Here is a 6,853-nt window from a genome sequence, read left to right as displayed (position 1 = left end):
CCTTGGCCCTTGGATGCCAGGGCTGTTTACCACCCTGAGAAAGTCAGGCAGGGCCAGGGGTCAGGCACTAAGGGAGACAGGGAGATGCGGAGGAAACCAAATACGCAGGCTCCTCTGTCTGGGAATGGGGCGGGGCAGGGACCTGAACGAGATCAAAGCCCAGAGCTGGAAAGCGGAGCTGCCCGCAGGTTTGTGCCTGTGGCCAGACAAGCCACGTGCTGTGCGGCTGCGGGGGACTGTGCTGGGCGGCTGTGGGCAGAGAACCCAACACTCCAGCAAGGGGAAGCTCCGTCAGGACCCAGCTGGAAGCCCACGGAACCATCCCTGCCTGCCGGAGCAGGTGCGTGTTTGGGCACCTGAGGTGCTGCCTTTACCCCGACTACATCCATTCTGCATTTGCAAATGAGGGAAGGGGTGGATGGAGCCCTCTTAGCTCCAGAGTCGGGGCCCCAAAGTCCCCCGGCGTGTTTTTTTTTAAGACTTCTTTATTCGAAAGGCAGAGTGATGGAGATCTACCACTGGTTAACGCGCCAAATGCCCATGACAGCTGGGGCTGGGCCAGGAGCTCCGTCTGGATCTCCCGCATGGGTGACAGGAACCCAAGCACTTGGGCTATCATTCATTGCCAGGAAGTTATTTTTTTTAGGATTTATTTGTTTATTTGAAAGGCAGAATTACAGAGAGAGAGAGAGAGAGGTCTTCCATCCACTGATTCACTCCCCAAATGGCTGCAATGGCCAGAGCTGGACAGATCTGAAGCCAGGAGCCGGGACCTTCTTCCAGGTCTCCCACATGGGTTCAGCGGCCCAAGGACTTGCGTCATCTTTTACTGCTTTCCCAGGTCACATCAGAAAGCTAGATGGGAAGTGGAGCTGCCAGGATTCAAACTGGCACTGCAGGCGGCGGCTTTACCCACCATGCCACAGCGCCGGCCCCATGCCGGGAAGGTCTTCCTTCGATCTACCCCTCGTGCTGGTGCAGAAGCCAATCTCCTCCAGCAGACTCTTCCCAGGAGGGGCCCAGATGGACATCCCGGGCTCTGGGAGCGGAGCTGTGCTCATCGGGAGCTCTCCAGGGCGGCTGCAGGCTGCTGTGTGCAGTGTGTCGGTTCGCGGGGCTGGCTGCGTTCCCATAAAGCTCGGGCGCAGATCGGAACTGCATGATTCCCCCATGTACCCGCTGTTCTCTGCTCAATGTTCTCGGTGAAATTTTATTTATTTAAGGCCAGCGCCGCGGCTCACTAGGCTAATCCTCTGCCTAGTGGTGCCGGCACACCGGGTTCTAGTCCCGGTCGGGGCGCCGGATTCTGTCCCGGTTGCCCCTCTTCCAGGCCAGCTCTCTGCTGTGGCCAGGGAGGGCAGTGGAGGATGGCCCAAGTGCTTGGGCCCTGCACCCCATGGGAGACCAGGAGAAGCACCTGGCTCCTGCCTTCGGATCAGCGCGGCGGCCATTGGAGGGTGAACCAACAGCAAAGGAAGACCTTTCTCTCTCTCTCACTGTCCACTCTGCCTGTAAAAAAAAAAAAAAAAAGAAATTTTATTTATTTATTAATTATTTTTGGACAGGTAGAGTAGACAGTGAGAGAGAGACAGAGAGAAAAGTCTTCTTTGCCGTTGGTTCACCCTCCAATGGCCGCCGCGGCCGGCGCGCTGCAGCCGGCGCACCACGCTGATCCGATGGCAGGAGCCAGGTACTTCTCCTGGTCTCCCATGGGGTGCAGGGCCCAAGCACCTGGGCCATCCTCCACTGCACTCCCTGGCCACAGCAGAGAGCTGGCCTGGAAGAGGGGCAACTGGGACAGAATCCGGCGCCCCGACCGGGACTAGAACCCGGTGTGCCGGCACCGCAAGGCGGAGGATTAGCCTAGTGAGCCGCGGCGCCGGCCGATTCTTGCAATAAGCTGCCTGGGTGGGCGTCTAGCTGTTCAGCAACAATCCCTCGTGTGTCGCTCCCCCTCTTTGTGGAGGAACGACACTAAACCCTGCCTAGGCTTCATATCCGAGTCACGGCACCATTATGTCGCTCCCCCTCTTCGTGGAGGAGCAACACAGGACCCTGCGCTGTTCTTTCGTCTGCTCGGCTCTCCCCGGGTTTGCTGCTGGTTCTTCCCGGGTTGGCTACTATCCCTTCCACCTCCGTGGAAGGGCAGTTCCCCCTGGCCACATTCCCCACTTCCGCAGGGGAGCGGCACACCGCCGGCCGGCTTTCTCGGGGGCTGCACGGGTGTTCCTTCAGCTAGATGTTCCCCATAGATGTTCCTGGTGCATGCCGTCTCTCTCCTCCTTTATAGTCCTCCTCCGCCAATCCCAACTCGGCTGCCCACACGCCGAGTACGCTGCTTTCCAATCAGGAGCAAGTCCTACAGTTTATTAGTTGAACTGGAGGCAGCTGTGCGGAAGCTGTTTACTTCTCTCCCAACGCCATGTTGTGGGAGAGCAGATGCATAGAATAAGTCTTAATTTCAGTAACTTAGTCCAGTCCGGATTGCTCCCCACACTCGTGTGCTCACAGATGGTTTCTGAGTCACTGTGCAGCCTCTTTCCCCAAAGTGTGTTCCACAGAACCCTGGTGCCCTGAGGCGCTCGTGTGCAAAAGAGGGGTGGGGTCTGCGGCCAAATCCGTTTGGAAAACCACCCTGAACTCAGCCTGGGCAGCTGAGGCAGAGCTGAGGGGCGAGTGGCCTTGCCGTCGCAGGTCTCTGCTCCTGAACTCACACCTGGGCGAGCAGGGAGCCCCCGGACACCAGCAGCTGCTGGGACCGCACCTAAGCCGCCCGCGTCCCTCCGGCTGGAACCTCACCTTCGGTCCCAGAGACGGCCATCGCTCCCACGGCTTGGCATCTCGCAGAGCGGTCCTGTGCCAGCTGGCAGTGGGCTGAGGGTCTGGAGACGACAGGAGGGCCAAGCCTCCCGGGAGACAGCAGCTTCGCTGCCCGTGCACCACGTGTCTGACCCCAACGCCACGATGCCTTCCACCACCGAGAGCCGCAGGTGGGTCCCTACTTCCAAACACATTCGACCCACCCGGTGAAATCTAACGGTGCCAGAGTGCGACATCACGGAGGGCTCCCTGGAAGGGGAGAGACAGTAAACACACATGTGAACTGCAGGGGGCGTGTTTGTGAGACAACGGCACAGCCAGGGACGCTGGGTGCTGGGAGAGACCCAGTGAGAGAGGCAAACTCCTCAGGGGGCGGGGGCGCTCTCGGGGCTGGATCCCGCACTCCACGGCCGGCCCCCTTCCACGCTGAGGCAGCTGGGGGTGGGGGAGAAAGGAGGACCTCAGAGGCCGTTTGCAGAGCCGGGGGTGGGGTCTTTTCTGGATTCGAAGGCAGAGCAGGTGGCTCTGATACGGGATCTGTGGCCGGGCTACTCCCAGGGGGTCAGGGGCTTTCCAGTTCTTAGCACTTCCCAGTGTGGCCCCCCACACACACCTGGCAGCCGCCTTGCACCTGCTGAGCTGAACCTCTAGGTGGGGCCCAGCCCATTCTCATGCAGCGGTAGAGTTTCAGAGCCACAGGTCCAGGCCACAGCAGAAACGTTGGACGGTGCGGATGTCTGGGGGGTCAGCCTTCAGGTGTGAGCTGGGAGGTCTGAGACCCAGCCCGACTAACCCGCAGGCTCCCTGGCCCTGACCCCCGATAGGGAGCACCTGGCTTGGGGTTTTCTGGTGGGGGCAGGGAGGAGCGCCTCTTCAATGTGGGAGAACCAGGGGAGGGGGAGGTGCTGTGACGTCACAGGTGTGTGCTCTCTTGAGCTGTGAATAGAGATGATGGTTTATCAGCTGACTGTCGCCTGGTCTCTGAGCTGGCAGGAAGGGACCCGAGGTGTGAGGTCTCCTCTGCCACTTCCCCATCTAGTTCGCCCACCACCTCGCACTGAGCGTTTGCAAACCCGGCAGACAGGCTCTGCCCTCAGCTGGCTGCGCTGCGGTCCGTCAGCCAGACCCCGTGGTAGGACGGCCATGTTTGCTCCTCCCTCATTTCAGAGCTGGGGCAGCTGAGGTCCTGCAGACCCACAGAGACAGGAGGCAGGTCAGAGCTCCTGGCCGGGGGTGTGGCCTGGCCGGGGCGTGGCCTTGTTCGGCACCAGGAAGGCCATCTCTTATCTCAGTGGCACTTCCTGCCAGCACCAGGCCACACTGCTGAGTGGCCTTCCCAGGCGTGGCCAATCAGAGCTGACTGTGTCCTAAGGCCAAGGCCAAGGCCAGGCCCAGGTGCTCCCGGGGCTGCCCTCTGGCCTGGCATCCCTGCAGGCATCTCCCTGCCCAGCTCCCACAGGGGAGCCAGGCTTCCCAAATCCAGGGTTCCCTGTAGCATGGGGCCTGCCAGCCATCTGGGGAGTGAACCATCAGAGAGAAGATCTCTGTCTGTCTCTATCGCTCTGCCTTTCAAATAAAATGAAAATAAACGAATGAAGAACAAATCCCACTGTTTTCCCAGGTGCATCTGCAGGGAGCTGAATCGGAAGTGGAACAGCCAGGACTTAAATCTGCGCCCAAAGGGAGGCGGCTTACCCCACTGTGCCACAACGCCAGCCCCAAGGGATTATTCCCTGGATTTTATTTTTAAATATTTATTTATTTATTTGAAAGGCAGCATTACAGAGAAGCAGAGACAGAGAAGTCTTCCATCTGCTGGTTCACTCCCCAAATGGCCGCAATGGCCAGAGCTTGGCTGATCTGAAGCCAGGAGCCAGGAGCTTCTTCCTGGTCTCCCACGTGGGTTCAGGGGCCCAAGGACTTGGGCCATCTTCTACTGCTATCCCAGGCCATGGCAGAGACCTGGAATGGGAAGTGGAGCAGCCAGGATTCGAATTGGCACTCATATGGGATGCCAGCGCCTCTGGCGGAGGCTTAGCCCACTATGCCACGGCGCTGGCCCCTCCCTGTATTTTAAAGCTCAAAGGGGGCCGGCGCCGCGGCTCACTAGGCTAATCCTCCGCCTAGCGGCGCCAGCACACCGGGTTCTAGTCCCGGTTGGGGTGCCGGATTCTGTCCCGGTTGCCCCTCTTCCAGGCCAGCTCTCTGCTGTGGCCAGGGAGTGCAGTGGAGGATGGCCCAAGTGCTTGGGCCCTGCACCCCATGGGAGACCAGGAAAAGCACCTGGCTCCTGGCTCCTGCCATCGGATCAGCGCGGTGCGCCGGCGCGCTGGCTGCGGCGGCCATTAGAGGGTGAACCAACGGCAAAGGAAGACCTTTCTCTCTGTCTCTCTCTCACTGTCCACTCTGCCTGTCAAAAAAAAAAAAAAAAAAAAGCTCAAAGGGGAGGAGTCACAGAGCCTGGCCGAGCTCTGTACCGGTCTGCGCTGGATGCGGCTGAGTGCTGAGGTCTGTCTCCACGGCAACGTCCGGGCATCTTCTCACCACCAAACAGGCCACGCCCCGCTGCTTCAGTTCAGCAGGCCCTGATGTGGCCAGGGACGAGAGATGCTGCAAGGGCCTGCGCTTTGGCCAGAGCTGCAGGGCAGCGTTGCACACTGGGCATGTCCCCTGTGCCAGCAGCTGTGCCACGCACCCTGTGTAAGTGACCTCATGCAAACCCCACAACAACGCCGAGGCCCAGCCTGGCTAAAGAGCCCAACATCACTCTGGCAGGACGTGGCAAGGCAGGAATCCAGAATGCACTGCACCTAAAACGCATAAGAAGCCGTGGGAGATAAATGGCTGTGGTCGCCTCATTAGCCATTTGCTTAACAGTGGCCCTGGCCAAGCCTGGGCTGACAGCGGCTCCTTGAGACAAGCAGGCAGTTGGGTGGGTTCGAGTGGTAGCCACGTGCTCCCTTGGTGGATTAGTTAGCTGCCCCTCACTGGAACAAAGCCAGAGAGGAGCTACCGACAAAGGAAGAGGTTCATAGGAGGCTCAAAGTTCAAGACCAGGCAGCCCTCGTGCCTGGCGTCTGCTAAGGGTTGAGGTGGGCGATGGTGGAACGGGTATGGAGGAACCATCGCACAGCAAGCCGGGAAGCAGAGGAGAGAGGAGCAGGCTGCGGCGCGGCTGAAATAAACACTCCCGGGAGACCTACCTTCCCAGCCAGGCCACAGCCCAGTGACCTAAAGACCTCCCACCTGGCCCATCGCCTAGGTGCCATAATTAGATCAAATCTCGACCTGCAATCCATTAACCGTTAGCATGAACCCATTAATCATTAACCTGAGACAAAGACTTCCCGCTTGGCCTACCTCCTAGAGGCCATAATTAGATCAAACATCCACCTTTCATCCATTAACCATTAACAAAACGTTGAGGACCAAGCCCCCACTCTCCAAACCCTAGCAGGTGGCGTGTATGGCTTTGTACCCCGAACACCTGTTATGTGCCAGCTACAGGGCAAGGTGCTGAGGGTGCCCTGCCCTCTGGGGTTTGATCTAATAGAGAGGGTGCTGGGAGACAGAAAGGAGAGAAACTGACAGAACAGTTCCCCCAGACACTGGTCAGTGCCACAGAGAAAGTGACATCAGAGGGCACAGCACCTGGGGAAATGGGTCGGCAGTTTCTTCAAAAGTTAGCCACGCACCTGTCACACGATCGGCATTTTACTCCCAGGGATTTGCCAATCAGGCGTCCAGGAACTTCCACCACGGCTGGCCGAAGCAGGCAGCGCAGGCACGCACAGCCTGTGTGGTGGTGTCTTTGTGGAAGGGACAAAGATCAAACGGCTGAGACAGGCAGGACACTTTTAAGCTTGAATTCCGGAAGTGTGCTCCATGAAAATACGGCATGGAGGGGCTGGTGCAGCGGGGCAGCAGGTCAGCCCACCTCCTGGGAGAGTGCGGGTTCGAGTCCCAGCTGCTCTGCTTGTGATCCTGCACCTGGGAAAGCAGTGGAGGACGGCCAAGTGCTTGGGACGCTGCC

The 6,853-nt window shown here is 59.1% G+C and overlaps 1 long non-coding RNA gene across 2 annotated transcripts; it reads right to left on the bottom strand.

Moving 5' to 3' along the window:
* Window positions 1-644: 644 nt before the first annotated feature.
* Window positions 645-6,820, bottom strand: LOC138850329 (uncharacterized). Of its 2 annotated transcripts, none has more exons than XR_011390047.2 (3): window positions 6,516-6,820; window positions 2,800-3,069; window positions 645-1,509 (listed from the first exon to the last, which is right to left on the bottom strand). It is a non-coding gene; the product is annotated as an uncharacterized LOC138850329 (long non-coding RNA). The 2 variants fall into 2 exon arrangements; XR_016236774.1 differs by lacking the exon at window positions 6,516-6,820 and adding an exon at window positions 3,434-4,512 and having other exon boundaries at window positions 685-1,509.
* Window positions 6,821-6,853: the final 33 nt, after the last annotated feature.

This window comes from Oryctolagus cuniculus, chromosome 7 (assembly GCF_051225735.1).
Source record: "Oryctolagus cuniculus isolate XC-2025 breed Fujian yellow rabbit chromosome 7, ASM5122573v1, whole genome shotgun sequence".
Lineage (NCBI taxonomy): Eukaryota > Metazoa > Chordata > Mammalia > Lagomorpha > Leporidae > Oryctolagus > Oryctolagus cuniculus.
Note: the sequence above shows the minus strand (reverse complement) of the source record. Positions and strands in the feature narration are given on the sequence as shown.